The sequence below is a fragment of the Phoca vitulina genome, unplaced genomic scaffold, assembly GCF_004348235.1.
Source record: "Phoca vitulina isolate PV1807 unplaced genomic scaffold, GSC_HSeal_1.0 scaffold5, whole genome shotgun sequence".
Lineage (NCBI taxonomy): Eukaryota > Metazoa > Chordata > Mammalia > Carnivora > Phocidae > Phoca > Phoca vitulina.
Window position 1 is genome coordinate 53,591,132 of NW_022589708.1, and position 18,889 is coordinate 53,610,020.

At 39.6% G+C, this 18,889-nt stretch overlaps 1 protein-coding gene across 11 annotated transcripts in view; it reads right to left on the reverse strand.

Moving 5' to 3' along the window:
* Positions 1-18,889, reverse strand: part of ENOX1 (ecto-NOX disulfide-thiol exchanger 1) — a 550,829-nt gene that overhangs the window by 291,521 nt on the left and 240,419 nt on the right. The window lies entirely within an intron of this gene.

Below are 18,889 nucleotides of genomic sequence, written 5' to 3' on the forward strand. Positions count from 1 at the left end.
CTTGTGTTCCCTCTCTCTCCGTCTCTCTGTCAAATAAATAAAATCTTTTTAAAAAAAAAAAGCCCTAACTGAAAAAAAACAAAACAAAACACACATTAACAATTTTAAGAAATGGGCTAAACAAGAGTAATTTATTAGTAACATCATCAGTAATAGCCATAACAAATATATCCAAGATGACACAGGATACCATTAGAGAAGTAAATAATAAAAGTCAATATCCAAAACCACTCTCTCTCCAAAAGTCAGTGAGATATTACTGATTCTCTCAGGAAACAAATAAATAAAAGAAACTTACAGATATCCTTTGGTGAGGTAGTACCAAAATATTTTACATTTTAATTTCTCAAGCAACTTAAAAAATATATGAAATTTATACTGGTTCTAGATGTTTCCAGCTCAAGAAGACAAACTGATCATATAGTTTATACTATGCCTTCCCAGGTTCATATTAATATTAAAGTCAAGAAGCCAGATGACCATAAACCTATAAAACCAAACACAATAGGAATGGGTGAAACAATTCAGCAAAATTCTAGATGACGGACTTGAACAGAGGACTAATAAAGCTATAACCTAGATACATGTAGGAAGAGAGGATCATCAAAAGAATCCAGAAAGTTGGAGAGTACTGCCAAGAAATAATCAGCTTTTCAACAAACACCATAAAAAGCAGGATGCTAGACTATAATCTCTCATGACACAGAGTCCCCAAATTTTCATTCTTAAATATAACTGGATAATAACTATTGACAGACATTTGTAAAAATGTTGTAAAGATAAAAGAAAAATATCTACAACAAAGACACACACAAACAAAATGACCTTTGAGGAAACCTGAATAATCTGGGCAATAGAACTTTAAAATCTCTAAAAAACAAGAACAAGATTCATTTTGTTTTTTTTTTAAAGATTTTATTTATTTATTTGACAGAGAGAGACACAGCAAGAGAGGGAACACAAGCAGGGGGAGTGAGGGAGGGAGAAGCAGGCTTCCCGTGGAACAGGGAGCCTGACGCAGGGCTTGATCCCAGGACCCTAGGATCATGACCTGAGCCGAAGGCAGACGCTTAACGACTGAGCCACCCAGGTGCCTCAAGAACAAGATTCTTTTTCTTTTTTTTTTAAAGATTTTATTTATTTATTTGACAGAGAGAGACACAGTGAGAGAAGGAACACAAGCAGGGGGAGTAGGAGAGGGAGAAGCAGGCTTCCCGCCGAGCACGGAGCCCGATGCGGGGCTCGATCCCAGGACCCTGAGATCATGACCTGAGCCGAAGGCAGTCACTTAACCAACTGAGCCACCCAGGCGCCCCAAGAACAAGATTCTTAAAAAAAGGAACAGAAAATAAGGAAGAGTACTAGAAAATTAAAAGTATAATAGCCAAAAAAATTTAAAAATCAACATAAGGTAAGGAAATCATTTTGAATAAGCCTCCCAAAAATTTAAAAATGAGAAATGGAAAACATGAGAGAAAAGAAAAAAAGATGTACAAAATCTAACTAGAAGGCCCAACTACTAAGAATTCCAAAGAGACTTCCAAAGAAGAAAAACATAGGAAAGAAAATAATCAAAGAAATAATTTAAAAGAAATTCCCATAACTAAAAGTCCCAAGTTTTCAGAATGAAAGAGCCCTTCAAGAAGGCATGTCAAGGAAAGAACTATAACCAGTTACGCATTAGTTCAAGATCCTAAAGATAAGTGACTAAAAATGGAGGCAGGGAAAGTAACTTTCAAAGGACAAGAATCAGATTTCTTATCAGTAATACTAAATGGATATTAAGGATGCTAAAAAAAAATAGAGCAATGTCTCTCAAGTTCCTAAGAAAAATTGTTTAACTTATAATTCTTGACCTAGTCAAAACATTAAGTTATTTTCAGACATGCAGAAATTCAGAACATTTACCTCCTACATGCCCTTTTCAGGAAGCATCCTAAGAAGACTTCAGCAGCACATGGGATTAAAGTGAGAGAGAGGAAGACAGGGATCCAGGAAAGATCAGTGCCCAATAAGATGCCTAGGTAGCAATTGCTCCACCATGAGTCAGAAGGAGGTATCCAGGAAAAGGGGGAATTCCAAAAATTTCATTCTACCTTCTGAGAAGCTGAAAGTACTTAATGATAACATAAAGGCAGATTATACAAGGAAAAACAAAAGCAATTAGAAACTGTAGGAAAACAAAAAGCTATACAATATAAGGCAATGTAATCATAGTATACTACTTATATCAGCAGTTGCATGACACATATTCATAATAATTTTTTATTGATTTTCAAGATTTAGAATCAATCTACAGACAAAACACTAAAGTCTTAATATGGCTAAAAATAGAATATAAATGTAGAATTAACAGTACAAGTGAGAGAAACTAGAAGATATTAAAGGGAAAAGAAGTTACGGAAAGGGTAATATTCTCATCTTGCTATAAGAAATCATTAGATAACATCTAAACTTAATAAGCTAGAGATACAGAAATAAGTATATTATTTTAGGGGCGCCTGGGTGGCTCAGTCAGTTAAGCATCTGCCTTTGGCTCAGGTCATGATCCCAGGGCCCTGGGATGGAGTCCTGCATCAGGCTCCCTGCTCAGCAGGGAGTCTGCTTCTCCCTCTCCCTTTCCCCCTTCCCCCTGCTTGTGCTCTCTCTCTCTCAAATAAATAAAATCTTTTTTAAAAAAAGAAATAAGTATATTATTTTAAGGTACACAGGTAATAAGAGAACTAAAAAAAAAAGAGTATATTGAGAATAGGGAGCTACAAATAAGCTAGATCCTTATCTACATGGTAGTAGGTCAACAGATCTTTTTGTGTCCTAAGACTCAGTTTCCAAAGTGGGGGAGGGTGGTTCCCCCCACACCAACAAAGGATTTTCAGATACCAACAGGATGTCTAATAATTGAACTCAATTCTGATACTATCTACTTGGAGATAGCATCAGATTCTATAGCTAAGGGTTCCATCCTACAGGACTACCTTCCCCTGACTCATGTCAGATGACAGTTGCAAGACTGGGTCGTTACCTATGCTTCAGACCCACAGACTGGAGGTTCTCACAACCACCTCCTTGGGTTTCAGATGCCTGTCACAAGTCCAGATTGTTACCTGTACTTCTGACCAACTGGCTATAAATCAGAGGTTCCTAAGGCCCCCTCCTTGGGTTTGATTAGTTTGCTAGAACTTCTCACAGAACTCAATGAAACATTTTACTTACTAGATTATCAGTTTATTATAAAAGGATATAATTCAGGAAGAGCCAGATGGAAGAGATGAGAGGGCCAAGTATGGGGAAAGAGTGTGGAGCTTCCATGTTCTCTGAGTGTGCCACTCTCCCCAACCTCCATGTATTCACCAAGAAGGAAGCTTTCGGAACCCCATCCTTTGGTTTTTATGGAGGCTTCATTACATAGGCATGAGTGATTGAATCACTAGGCATTGGCAATAGATTCAACCTCCAGCCCCTGCCCCCTCACAGGAAATCAGGTAGTGAAAATGAAAGTTCCAATCTTCTATTTATGGCTGGTTCCCCTTGCAACTAGCCCCTATCCCTAGGTGTTTTCAAAATTCACCACATTCACATAAACCCAGTTATGGTAGAAAGGGGCTTATTAAGAATAACAAGACACCCATTTCGCCTTTATGGATATGAAGCAGATTTCAGAAACTTAGGAAAAGATCAAATATTATAACCAAAGACACTCCTATTGCTCTTATTCCTCAGGAAATTCCAAGAGTTTTGGGAGCTGTGAGCCAGGAACCATGTACAAAGACCAAACACATATGAGAAATATATATTTGGTCAATCAGATGACCAAATATATATTTTCTTATAAATCAGAGTATTACAACAGATAATATCTAAATTTCATAAATCAGGAAATGGTGGTTAGAAACACACACACTCACTCACACTTGACTTAGCCAATATTACAAATACATTTAGAACTTTAAAGGCACTAACAAAAGTATAAACACAGAAACAGTTAAAAGAATTACAAGCTTTGGGGCGCCTGGGTGGCTCAGTCTTTAAGCGTCTGCCCTCGGCTCAGGTCATGATCCCAGGGTCCTGGAATCAAGCCCCACATCGGGCTCCCTGCTTGGCAGGAAGCCTGCTTCTCCCTCTCCCACTCCCCCTGCTTGTGTTCCCTCTCTCGCTGTGTGTCTCTGTCAAATAAATAAATAAAATCTTAAAAAAAAAAAAAAAGAATTACAAGCTTTTCTCTGGGCAATAACTCTGGAGGTAGAATCCAGAACTATAGTTTTTCATTATAAGCCTACTGTATTTTTCAATTTTTAAAAGCATATATACATGTATTTTATTGATGAAATTAAATGTGAAATATTTATTTGGAAACCCTCCAACTAGACTATGCTTCATCGTGCAGCCCTCAGCATTTAAATAAGCTCTTGGCATTTCAGAAATTAAAATACAACATTTTTAAGCCTTAAATAGGAATATCTGCGCAAATTCTACTCTGTGGCAGACAATATCACAGAAACAATTTAGAACACATGACAAAATAGCCTACTTCAGGTTATTAGGTGCTAAAGATATAAAACGGTTAAAACATTTGTGAGAAATAGATGAAGTGAGTAAATGCCTGTTCTTCATGACTCTCCACGACGGTACCTGACACGTATTACAGAAAGGGGCACATTGGTCTCAATAGCTCACTAATACAATAATAGCAGACTCCCTAAATTGGAACCATCCTGGAATGTTCTGCGCCTGTCATTTATTCCCTCTGTGACCTCCAGTGAGCCAGGTGACAAACTGCCCATCAGAATGAGGATCTGGGAGCCACATCCCCAACTTTCATTTCTAGGACACAATACCTCCACCATCAAACATGATATAGCTCAAATGACTTTAGGCATACTATGACACCCCAAAATTTATGTCACCTGAAATTAGGGATGTACCTGATATGGCATGAATTTGAATTTTATGGATGGAAAATTCTTTGAAATTTCTTTGAAAAGAATTAAAAGTGAAGTGGGGAAGTTTAAAAAGAGACAAATGTCAAAATAAGAAAGACTGTAGATTCTGAGGATGGTATTCTCATTCATCTTCAAATTTTCTTTGCTCCATGTTTAAATATTTCAAATGAAGAGTTTTTCCAATGTCATTCGATACAGGCAAACATCTGAAATTCAACAGCAGACTTTGAATACTTCCCATCTTATAGGAGTTTTAAAAATGAATGCTGGCTTGCTTTTCCTAAAGAAGAAAAAAAAAATATGGGCTTTTATCCCCCTTCCTGAATGAGAATTTTCCAGCCGCTGCTAAGTTTCCAGATGTAAGTTCTCAGAGTTGGACAGTCCTACATCTAAATACGCCTTTTTAGCAAAAATTAGGTCCCAGAGAAGTTCCTAAGTTGTAATAGACTTCAGATCTCTGTTGGAAGTCATTATGGAAATAATTTATCTGTACATATATGCAGATATAACTAGAAGAGGAAAGTCTCCATAATGTTTTTGTAATAGAATAACAATTAAAAAGTAAATAATCTATAAATGTTTTAAGATTGCCTTGCTGTGAATGAAATCAGAGCTTAAGGCGACTTCAGATCATGCCATGTGAGCTCTCACAAGCCTTCCTGAAACAGGAAAGGACAAGATTTTGCTGCCCTGCCAGCCTACGTTGTTGTTTCTGACCCATTCACATGTAGCAGTCCTTGTTACTATTACAATTACTACGCAATCCTTTTAAGTAAAGTTCCATGAGAACAAGGACATTGTCTCATTTACTACTATGTTCCATAATCTAGAAAAGTGTCTGACATAGAATAGGTAATTCCATAAATTTTTCAAATGAATAACCACCTTATAATTTTATTGTAAAGAACAAAGGAACAAGTTCAGGTGCAAGTGCTTCGCAAAGTCTAAAACATTCTAAGACATTAGTTATCATTGTTGTTATTCAGCATAATCTAGGTCCCCCTGGGAACAGCTCCTGCAGCTCTGACAGCCATTCCCTGTACTTTGGATCCTACTACTGCAACGGAATTAGACTCGCCTACAGGTGAGAGGCAGAATAGCACAGTCTTCAGAGGATAAACCAAACGCCGCCTCTACGACTCACTTACTGGCTGAATGACCTTGAGCCGGTTATTTAAACTCTATGCTTAGTTTGCTCATCTGCAAACCAGGCACTGTGCCAGGGCCCAACTAATAGGGCTGTTGTGAGAATTAGATGGGTTACTGTAGGTAACTCACTGAAAACAAGGCCCGGTGTACAGAAAGCCCTAAGTACCACCTCAGAGCGGATGCCACTATTGCTGTTACTATAGGGATTCGGAAAACACAGAAGGAAATTCAGTAATGTCCGTGTGGTGATTTTCTTTTAAACTGGTGCCATACAAGTTTAAGGACAGATTTTTTTATTCCTGAATTCCTCTGAAGTTTCAGTGTGATGTACTATTCTTCTACATATTTAGCTCCTTAAAGAGCCCCGTGGAGTCTCAGCTCAGTAAGTTGTATGTTTTGGGAAAATATGGATATTAGCTGAGGCATTTAATCACAGATAAAGCTTCAGGGTCTCTATTCACTTTTGGTGGGTTTTTCAAAGCACATTGCTAAATGTATTTTCACTTTCATGAAGGCCTCTTAATGTGACTTGGACACAACAAGCTGCTTTAAACGTAAAACAGTTTTACTTTTGATTGAGATTTGCTTTAGGAACATTCTTCGTGTTGGTAAGCTCACATGTTTTCAGACAGCAGCTTCATTCAGAAGAGCTTAGTTTATTATTATTGTACACATGACAGAGCTTGTACAGTTATATTTATATTGACTCTTTGCTCCATTAGTATTGAAATCCAGATGTCAGCTTACTTCAGTGTAAACGTATCAGATTGACCTGAATTTTCTTCTCTAGCATTTAAAAGGAAAAGCCCAAAACAAAACAACACACTATTTCTGAACCATACGCTCTGCTCTGAGAAAGACCTTTCCATTACAACATCTAAATTAGGTCAAGGGGTTCTCCTGGGGGAAAAAAATAAGTAGTTTGCCAAAGAAATTCTAAAATTCCCAAAATAAAGCAGAAAGCAATATGCCATTTTACTGATTCTTATTTGTTCTTTTATAGCGCTTTGGGAAATGTTAGACCATTGGTCTGCATCATTTCACCTCCTTGTAGGGGAAAAACTGTCAACAGCAGCTGTTGCTTCAGACTTTAATAATCTTCCAGGTTCGTTCTAAGAGATCCAAGAGGACATCACCTGAAATTCCCTTTCCACAGGTGATCATGCCAATACCCTAGTGTAAAGCTTAGTAGTGTGTGTGTGTGTGTGTGTGTGTGTGTCTGTGTGTATATATTTACGTATGCATATATAATATACATAAGGTGTTATTTATTTATGTAGAGCCCAGGAAGCTACTTCTAACTTGCTTTCCTTCTGACTGTACTATACACTTCTGATTACACAACACTATGAGGTTCCTGTACCATTTCGCATATTTTTATCCCAAAATTCAAACCTATTTCATCCTGAGAACAAAAGCTGGCAAGAAGCGCACAAGTGATGAGTGAACAAAATGCAATAAAAAAGCAACATACTGACATGGAAATGTCATGTGAGCTGCCGAATGGCACACAGCTCCAAAGTTTACCAAAATATTTTGAAACACTTTGCCAATGAGCATATAATTGACGGAAAGACTTGCCAGCACTATTCTAGAGATGTCTAACATACTATATGATAAAGAAAATCATTTACAAAAAAATTAAATGTTAGAATACATTTTTAAAGAGCTTCCAAAACCAATGTGTTTTTCCCCCATTTCTGGCCAAGAAAACAACTTAGATATTACCAAGCTTTCATGTTTTCATATTCATGTTTTACTTGCTGCCTATCACTTGCATTTCTGCATGACAGATAAATCAGTCAATCAACCTGTATTTATTATTGAGAACCTAAAAAGTACAATTTCCCTAACTAAAATTGTTATTGGTAAAATCCTGATTCATGAGGCCAGCATCTGTCCTTCTTTATGAGCCTATATTCTTCCATCCATCCATCCACCCATCCATGCATCTATCTAACCATCCACCCATCTATTCATTTTTCTAACAAGTATTAGTTAAGTACATCTAAGATGTGTCAAGCATTGTGCTGGTTGCCAGAGAAGTAATGACAAACAGGAGGGATCCCCTGCCATCGTGGAGTCTGTAGTACAGCTGGGAAGATTCACTTTGTGCTAAGTGCTAAGATAAAGAAAGAACAGCCTGCTAGATGGGGAGTAGAGAGAAAGGTCATAAAGGATTTCTGAAAGAAATAGCATTTGTCCTGAGGCTTTAAGAACTTTAAGTAGTGGGCCAGAAAAAAAATGAAGAGAGTTAGGGGCCAGAAGGAACAGCACAGTTAAATGGCCCAGGGGAAAAAAAACATGTAAAACATTAAAAAAAAAAAAAACTCATAGAAGGAAGGGCTGGTGTACAGAGAACAAGGAGAGAAGTAGCAAGAAATAAGATTGGAGAGATGGTCACAGGTTAGGACTACTCCTGTTTTTCTGAGATTCATCCTCCGCCCTCAATCCCTCTTCTCTGACAATTTATCATTTTAATAAATACTGGATAAGATGACTCTAATGATACACCCTTTAGTAGCAATAAACAATGCAAGTGTTATTCCAGTATTCTTAACGTGAACCTCTCCTTGCAACCCAGTGAACTGTCTATAACTAAACACAAGCCACTCTCCACCCACTCCACCAGGGAATTCTGGAGAGCTTTTTAAGTGACAGGTCAAGCATTATGGCCACATCTCCATCTGTGATTTACACTTCCTTTTTGAAACTTATCATAAAGAGGAAAAATAACACAAAACTAACGAGTACTTTGAATGTCAATGAATAAAAAAGGAGAAGCATCACCAATACTCCTTTACCTTCAAGTAAAAGTTCTTTCTTGGCTATTGATCACAGTTTGAAAAACAAGTTTTCAAAGAAAAAAATAAAGATCTCAACACTACAATTTGCCATTAGCTTATTATATAAACAATGAAATGCTTTCATAGAAAACATCAAAATCTTTAACTATAAAATTCATATATTAAATGCAACACTTGTTTATATTCAGACACGTTTATACAGACATTTGTATGTGCATCTATTTCATAACAGGCAGTGAGAGGAGCAGTAATAATTAGCTTTTATCCTTGTGGCTTAAGTCATATTCACCTCTGAAGACAAAGAGGCAATTTTGGATTTCAGCTTTCTCTCTTGTTGGATTCTTTTAAAATTAAAGTAGGAAAAAATGTGATTCAAATCAGTTTTACATATCCTAATATCCAATTGAGAGTTTGTTTTTAGTACTAAATATTTTGTTTCATAATAGTAAGTCCCAATGGGTAGCGGCTAAATTCCCAAACCAGAAGCAACTATATTTCAGGAAAACATTTATATCTAGCACCAAATTTATTTTTATCTTAGTAAATGATAAAATGTCTCTCCTATCCTTTTGTTTTCTCAATCCTCTTTTCTTTTCATTGTGGCATGTAAACTTGTAGCTATAGCCAAAGACATCAGTTGAGAGTCAGTACTCACTGAAACAGCTAGGCGGGAACATGGAAGCCCCCTTAGCCAGTCAACCCTCCTTGAGCTCTCCCTACCCACATTCTGGGTTCTAGCCCCATTCAATCCAAACAGCCTGTTCTGATTAACCCTTCCACAACCCAGTTGTCTAAAATGATATGGCAAAATCTACCAGCAGGCCCATTTTGGCTTAGTTTGTAGAACTCTCTTACAACCACAGCTGTCTAATACCTGGGACTGTTTACTTCATCAAATAGTAAGTCCCCTCACCTATGTCTGCTCAGCACCAGACTATTAGCTGGATAATGAATCAAGATGCCATAGAAGAGACACGTGGTTTCCATGGAGGAAAGTAGCCAGAGGTCCAGCTTCAACCACACCCCACCTCCCCAATCCTAAAATAACCTTGACGTCAGGACGGAGGTTTCCTATCTGCTCAGCTGTGGGTTAAGGGCCCCCTGGTTCCAGTAACAAGATGACTTAACAGTGGTGCCTTTCAGACACACATCTTATTTCATCTTCACAGCAGTGCAATGATATTATTCCCAAAGAAATAGATGCTCAGAGCATTAATTTACTTGTCCAAAGTCACACAACTAGGAGTGGGAGAGCTGAAACCAGAACACAGGGTCTTCTTAGTCCCTGTAGGTCACGTTCTCCAGAAGCGCAATGGCTCAGGAAATGTCTCAAAAAGATTCTGGGACAGGCTGCATAAAAATCATCATGGGTAATTTTAAGAAATGCATATTCCTGAATCCCAGTCAAGAGCTATGAATTAGATTCTTGGGAGGCAGGGCCAAGAATCTGCATTTCAATAAGCTCTCTAGGTATTTCTTTTTCACAGGAGAGTCAGGGAACTGCTAATCTAAGTCTTTTCTTCTATCTCTAAACTTTGGAGGCTTAGCTTTTCATTAGGGACACTCCTGGGATTTTTTTATTCACCATTTGAGTATCTTTTATGAACAAGCCACAGCCCTGGTCCTCCTAGTCTCACATTTTGTTATTTAACAGATACTTATATAGTATTTACTACATGCTGGACCCTATTGAATGATGATTAAATTCTCACCACAACCTTATGTGCCACATAATAATACTCATGGCATAAATGAGGAAATTTATGCACAGAGAGGCTAGAGTTTCTTGCCTCAAGGGTCCCAAGATGTGATCCTAGGCTGTCTGGCTTGAGGCCATGTGTCAACCAGTACACTGTGCTTCCCACAAAGAGCTGAAGCTTCCAACAAAGATTTACAATTGTCATACGAAATGCTGGAAGAACATGGCTTCCCAGGCCTTGGATTTGAGCTCTGTGCAACGGCGTATTCTTTCAAGATGTCCTCTTGCTGCATATCCTTGTGCCTTCACAAGCTCTGCTCTCTCTGCTAACATGCCCACCACCCCTTCTGCTCATGGCTCATTCCTCCTCACGTGACAAACCTAGATGCTATTGCTGGGTGACCAGGATGAGTTAGATTCCTGTCTTCTTCACTCCCAGGGCACAGGGCTCTCTGGCCTCATGGCGCTAATTACCCACAGCTCTGCTCCCACCTTCCACAGGAGACTGTGAGCCCCTGGAGGGCATATGCTGGGACTTACTTATTTTCTGCTCCAGGTGTCTAGTGATGAAAAAGTGCTCTATAGATGCTTGCGGCATAAATGAACGGTTGTATACAATGTAAGGGAGGGTTACTTGCTTTATAATAGAATTTACCAAAGGTTTCCAAACCCCTGTGTTCATTTACATATCATTAATTTCTGGACAGAAAGCCCGGAGGGCAGAAAGTTAAAGCCACTGCCAACTGGAAAGCAATCCAAATTCCAGATAAAATGTCTCTGAAATTATAATTTAAGTCAGTGGGAAATCTACTATTGATCTATGAAAATATGAATTAGACACAAGTTTTCAGGGACACTCCTGTTGCATAAAGGGAGGTGTACACATTAAAGCGTTTTGGCTTTGGTGCTATAAATGTGTAAGCAGATGGGGGAAGTGAAGCTTGGCTTGTGAATTCAGTCCTTTCCTCTCCAGCTGGCAGAAGCCAGAAATTTTGACAGCTCTGCTCTCCTGACTACTGAAGAAGGATCAAGTTTCCCTGCTCTGCACTGACCATTGAAGCCATCTGGGGAAAACAAAATTCTTTCACACAAGAAGAACATAAGGAACAATGAGGCAACTGCAATACTTTGGTTCTTCAGCTCTTGCTTCTAGAAAAGTCTAGCCGGTGTTTTATCTAACTTGTCTCTAAGTGGCCCCGTAAATCAAACAGGATAGCTGAAAATGTTCTACAGTCTTAGGGTAAGAATTTTTTACATGCCCAGAAAGCCACTGGAGTTATAATTAAATTCCTCAAACAAGCAAAGCAGCCCCAAACATAGAATGTTAGCTTCCCCATCTTGTGCAGCTTACATTCTTGAGATTGTGTACATGCTAAACAGACTCACTGACATTTTTCTTCCTCTAAAAGAGGAAGAAAAGAGATTTTTCTAAAAGAGATTTAGACTTTTTCCCTCACATCAAAGAAAGTATATCAAAAAATACAAAACGGAATTTGTGATTAGCAGAAACAAACCATATTAATTTTTCCTTCTAAACAATATCCTAAGAGGAAAGCAGGCTAAACCCATTATGCTAATTCAGTGATGGAGCGCTCAGATTACACCACAAAAGTAAACAATGTGCTTCAGATAAAACAGACTACACCGCATCTCACAATCATATTTCATGGTAAAAAATAGGTTTACGAAGCTTTTGGCCTGGTGATTTAAGGAAAATGCCCTACAAGCTTCATGTGAAACATGCAGTTCTGTGAAACCCATTTTTGGAAATAAAGTCCAGTCGGTGTTTTTGACCAAAAGTTTAGGAGTGAGTGCCTCCTGGTCAATGAATGCAGCATTATTTCCCTGCAAAACTAATCCTATGGGACAAGTCAGGAAGCCTCATGCATGATCAGAGAGAGCATCCCCAAACAAAACCAATGGAAACAATGCATTCCTCACCAAGAAGAACTCATCAATCCTATAAATAAGTTTTCCTTTTCTTTAAATGCCTTTCCCCTCCCTTCATTCAGTTGGTCCTCAGGAAATGCGTTGTGAGAACTGATGTAAGTCAACCTGATCATTCCTCCATATGAGGTTCCCTCTGGTAGGTGAGACTCAGAGGTCTCCTCTCCCACAAGCTTGGTGCCCAACTGTGCCACACACCCCAACACACATTCTGCACATATTAGTGAGCAGGAGTGAAAACAGTTATGCCAATAGCTCCATGAGAAGTTCCTCTCTGCTATTTTCACCGTTCCATCAGCATTTTGGATGAAAAGTTCAGTGCAGACAGATATGATCTTCTAATGCAACATTTTGCTATCTCTTTTAGTTAGTTTAGGACAGTCTTGCATACAGGATGGTCCAGAACTATAAATCTATGGTCATCTTCAAAAGTGGGTTCTCCACACTTGGTTAATGAGATCTTGCTCATGCAATGGTATGAAATCCACAAATCTTGAACTCCATTCATTTCTACCATTGTGGGAAATAATAATTCTAAATCTCCCTTGTTGATCAGAAACAAAGATCACTGAAGCATTTATTATAACCATCTCATGAATCTTTCAAATACTAGCTAAACACCCTGAACTAAATATTCTCAATTAGGTGTTGCAGATATTAGTTTGCCATCTTTGAGATACAGATTAATTCAGATGCAGCACACATACCCTACAGTGTCTACACTGAAGAATTTTAAAGTAAATTACAGAAAACATAATCAAGTGAAATCTCCATTCATTTATCCTTTTTATTAAATTTAAGACTGACATTAGTGATTCTAGGCAGTATACAACAAAACTCTCCCTTACTGAAGTCAAGAATCCTTGATAAATCATATTTCCTTTTCACTGAATAAAAATGACTGGGGGGCCTAAAGAGAACATGGGTGGAGAACACAAAAAGCCTGGGTACTAGTTCTACATATGCACATAATCATATGAGTCCTTTTAGTTAGGAGCCTCTGTGCTAAAATTTCCCCAAAAGGTATTGTCAGAGCAACTGAGATGCATATTAATTCATACCAAGACAAGTGTAACAGAGTAAGTTAAATTCAATAACATTACTTAACACATGTGTTTCTCCCAATCTAACCATCTACCCTATATACCCACCTCTGACCCATTAGCCTACAGCACTGCATTAATCATATGCCAATTTAAAAAAATTTATGTGCCTACTAATAAGGAACAGAGTCTCTGGCCTAAGAACAAAACTTCAACCTATCTCCACAGCCTAATTAGCCACCACTTTGACCATTTCTTCCCATTTCCTGCCTCTGTACTTGCCTCAGCTCCAGCTGTTCCCAGCACCTGAAATGCCTTTCCATGTATTCTCCAGGGTCTCCCTCTAACTAGCTCTGAGACTGTCATAAATTCATCTCCGTTTCCCCACAGCACCTAGCAGAAAACCTTTATTGGGCACTTGGCTGGCATCCAGACAAACTGGGCCGGGGAAAGCAAAGAACAGGAGACCCCAGACCACAAAGCAGATCCTCAGAGCAGGCCTTAGGGAGAGAGAAGGTAGTCAGTCAGCAAGAGGAAGCAGAACCAAGTCAAGGAAGTCCAAGGAATCCTTTATCCCATATGATCGGGCTTGTGCCTTAACCCCCTACTTGGCAGTCCCAGACTCATACCCAACACCCTTGTCTTCTACACAAGCCGCCTTTTCTCTCCATGCCCTTGACTTAGATGAGAGGAATGGATCCAGACTTCCAGTGGATTCAGTGTTCCTCCTAGGCCCCCAGTGATATGCATACCATCACCATCCCTGAAATTTACACTGCCTTTTTGAGCGCCTACTCATGTGTCTGCCTCCCCACTGGGCTATGAGCTTCCCAAATGAGCAGGGACCTCATCTGTCTTCGTGTTCTCAGAACCCTGTAGAGCACTTAGCCCATAGTAGATGCTTTTTAAAAAGTTCACCGAATAATTGAACAAATAAGTGAACTCTAGTTTAGAAATGTGACCACACCTACTGACAGACTTCTCCCCTGGCTTAGCGATCTGATTTCATCCCAATGACCCTGGACAATACCCATCCTCTTACTAATTATCCGATAGCAGGTCAGAAGCAAGTTCTAGAGCCACTTCCCCATCAACCTTTGCTGGAAGGTTCTTCACTGGTATTGTCCCTGGTTATTCTTTATATTCCCTTACGTAAAATGGTCACCCTGCACACACACAGGATCTTGATGTTCCAATTATCTTACTAGTGAATTACCTAAAGTAAAAGGCAGTTTTCTTTTATTATGTTATGTTAATCACCCTACATTACATCATTAATTTTTGATGTAGTATTCTATGATTCATTGTTTGCATATAACACCCAGTGCTCCATTCAATACATGCCCTCTTTAATACCCATCACCAGAATTTCATAATGACATTTTATTTAAATTCTTTAAAGTTCTCTAATACCACTACTGTGGTCTGAATGTTTGTGCCCCTCCAAAATGTGTTAAGTTGGAACCTAACGCCCAATGCGTTGGTATTAAGAGGTGGGGCCTCTGCGAGGTGACTAGGTCATGAAAGGCAAAGTCCTCATGAATGAGGTTGGTGCCCTATCAAAGAAAGACCCGTTGTGCCTCTGCCATGTGAGATTAGAGTGACAAGACAACAGAAAATGGGCCCTCATTACACACAGAATCTGTGAGTGCCTTGATCTTGGGCTGCCCAGCCTCCAGAACTGTGAGAAAGACATTTCCATTGTTTATACGCCTGTCGACGTTCTGGTATTTGTGTGATGGATAGCAGCGGGCACCGACTAAAATAATTACTAACAAATACTGACTTAATCTCCTAGGTGTAAGAAACTATGCAAGAAACTAGCTGGGTGGGGTCTAAAAATGATAAGACATCATTTTTCTTTTCACAGGGCTTTGCAGGTCAAGGAAGCGAGAGAAAGCAGGATGCTCTGCGGGCAGGATGACGCCAGGGCGGGCTCCATGCCAGGATCCCCGCATCATGGCAGTAGGCTCACCCCGGGCACCAACTGGCACTCTTTAAAGGCGATCCTATCATGAACCCTCTTCTTCTTTAGACATCAGGATAAAAAACAAAACAGGAAAGAACCAAACTAAACAAAAATTTACTAAACTAAGACAGCTAATAAATATTTTAAGCTGCTGAAAACTTTTCAGTGTGGCATTTCTGTACCAGATAAAAAAAGAAAAACACCGAGCGGACAAAAGCAGAGTTGCGAGCTTCGCCACAGAGGAGCCCCAAACGGCCAACTGCTGCGGCAAACACCTTGGAAGACGAACAGTGACAAGGGACCACATGTAAAGGTGAAGGGCACAACCATGTAACATGGCAGAGCTTCATGCTTTCCCAAAGATAATCTCCGACCGTGTCTAACTGCATATACCCATTCTTTAGAAATTCAGCTTTAAAGATTTAGTGTAAGAATTCCAAACTACCACATTTCTTTTCATAGGCACGTTATAAGATATTAGCATAGTATCTGAACTTTAGTCAAAATTAAATGACTTTCTCCAACACAGAAACCTACATTTTTTCCTCTTTATTATCTGCAGAGTGTTTTCCCATCACTTCTAAGTTCAACGGGAGATCTTTCCTACTCAAAAAAAAAAAAAAGTCATATTAATTCAGGGAGTTGAAATATAAAGGTTGCACCTACTAACCACAACTTAGAAAGAATGCAGCCATTCCCTTTCTCTCACTTATAATCATATCTGGTAAGAGAAAGAGAGGGAAAAGCAACTTACTGGTTACCTTATTTAGTTTCTACAACTCTGTAATAGGTTTGACTATCTTCATTTTAACAGATGAAGGAAGTGAGGCTAGAGGAGTAAGTTGTCCAAGGCCATAGGGCTAATACAGAGTGGAGTTAGGACTCACATCCCGCCTTGAGTCCAAAAACTCTCAGGTCCTTGTTCACAAGAGAACAGGAGCCAAGCACCTTGCCATGCTTGGTGGATGATGTAGGAAACACGGAGGGATATAGTGTGTATGGGGATTGGCTATAAGGCTATAATTATACCGATCAATGCCACTTTTGTTTTTATTTATTTATTTTTAAAGATTTTATTTATTTATTTGACAGAGAGAGAGAGACAGTGAGAGAGGGAACACAAGCAGGGGGAGTGGGAGAGGGAGAAGCAGGCTCCCCGCAGAGCAGGGAGCCCGATGTGGGGCTCGATCCCAGGACCCCGGGATCATGACTTGAGCCTAAGGCAGACGCTTAATGACTGAGCCACCCAGGCACCCCCAGATGCCGTTTTTAAAAAAGGAATGTGATGTCAAATATCTCATTGTAGAAAAACATAACTATTCAGTTAATTTGGCTCTCTGAAATTACCCAGGCTGGCAGATGTGGAGAGAAGGTGGGTCTCCTTCAGAAGAGCTTACTCATTCACTGTTGCTCCCCATTGACCCCCCAGCTATAGGAACAATAGCTCACTGATTAGAATGGGAAGGAGGGAAGGAAGCTCTTGTGTAAAAAATTCTAGGAATTTGGTAATGTATGCACATTTTGCCAGAGACAGATTTCCTCAACATAGGGATACATGAGAACAATTCACTGTTTTCCAAACAAACCCCAGAAGTGCATGCTCTGGCCCACTCTTTCCTTTGGAACTGCGTGGAAAAGCAAATGTAACTTGAGTTTAGCCTAGACCTTTATTAGGAGGAGGTACAGTGACTGGTACAGGTACACTGTCTGGAAACAGGCTTTTTCTGTAAGAGAACAATTAAATTCCATATTTTATAGGTACATTTTGAAAGACACTAATCGATAAACTCTAGTGTTTTACTGATGTCCAACTGAATAATAAAACATTTAGCATCGATTTTAGAGCAATGAGATTTCCACCCTTAGAAGACGCATTCGGGTACAGCCCGGTGAATGATGCACGCTGTGCGGGATCGTACAGGTTTTGTAGAGAGAAGTGGTCAGGATTGTCCCAACACTGCTGCCAGAGGCTCATCGCAGTTAGTTTAACAACTGATCCGGAGCCGGTGCTCCGCTTGCCCCAGGAGCGGTGCCCGACTTCTCTTCCCCAGGAGACCTGCAACTACCCTCACCCACACACAGAGGGCTGTAAACTTTCCCTAAGGCCCATACAGCTTGCACACAAGTTCAGTGCTCTGGTGCCAAAGCAGCGCTTTGTCCCGGACGCCTACAAGGCACTCTTATGTGCCCCTCCTGAAAAGGAAGGACAGAGAACAGGGCTTCCCTGAGCAGCCTCGGTCGGTTATCAAGGGTGGGGGGTGGCTAAGTACACCTGTGACCTGAAGGTCCAGCCTGCACCAAAAGATACTTTTCCCTAAAAAACCACTGCTTGGGGGGCACGTGGGTGGCTCAGCCAGTTAAACGTCTGCCTTTGGCTCAGGCTGTGATCCTGGGATTGAGCCCCGCATCAGGCTCCCCACTCTGCAGTGAGTCTGCTTCTCTCTCTCCCTCTGCCCCTCCCTCTGCTCGTGTGTGTGCTCTCTCTCTCAAATAAATAAATAAAATCTTAAAGAAAAAAAAAGAAAATATTGCTTGGAGCAAACATGAATAGAAGTTTGAGTATGAAGACTGAAAATATAAACTTTCCACCACCGCATTTATACCACATTATAATGATTCATTTGTTAGCCTAACTCCTCTACCAGGTTACGAGCTCCCCGAGTCTGGGACTGTGTCCTCAAGGCCTTGCCCACTGTTTGGCAGACAGTGCAGGCTCACGACATGCTTGTTGACTATGAGAAAAACATAAATGCTGCAAAGGCAGGAGAGTTGCCCCAAATGAAAATCTGAGTTTTAGCTGATGTGGCACTAAAGTATTCATGAGTGCACAGAGACTGATTTGTATAGAATCATGAATAGTATCAGATCCTAAGTATCTGAAGGTTTGTGGACCAGAGGATTGTAGCGCAATTGTGGATGTCAAATGGGTCCACCTGATAAGACAGAGATTGATGCTCAAAGACATAGACCTCTCAGTCACATCTAGTTCCTGAATGAGGAAAAACTCTATTTAGAAATAGGGAAATTGGAGAAAATGAGTCTTGCATTAACTAGATTCAGATAATTCAATATTTTCACTACTAAACCACAGAGATCTAGATTACTAGGGAATAGCAATTGCTTTGAATTAAATATCACTCTGGGTAAGCCAGTGTTGGCTTAATGAGTTTTTTGTGTACCAAGCTTAATAAAAAATTGTATTAGTATTTTCATACAAATATGGTAGAGTTGATGAATTACTCATAATAAAGGAAATGAAGGAAAATAACCCTTAATCCTTTTTAATAATTCCCTTATTTCAAAATAGAAATTTATCCTTAAGCATATAGAATCCT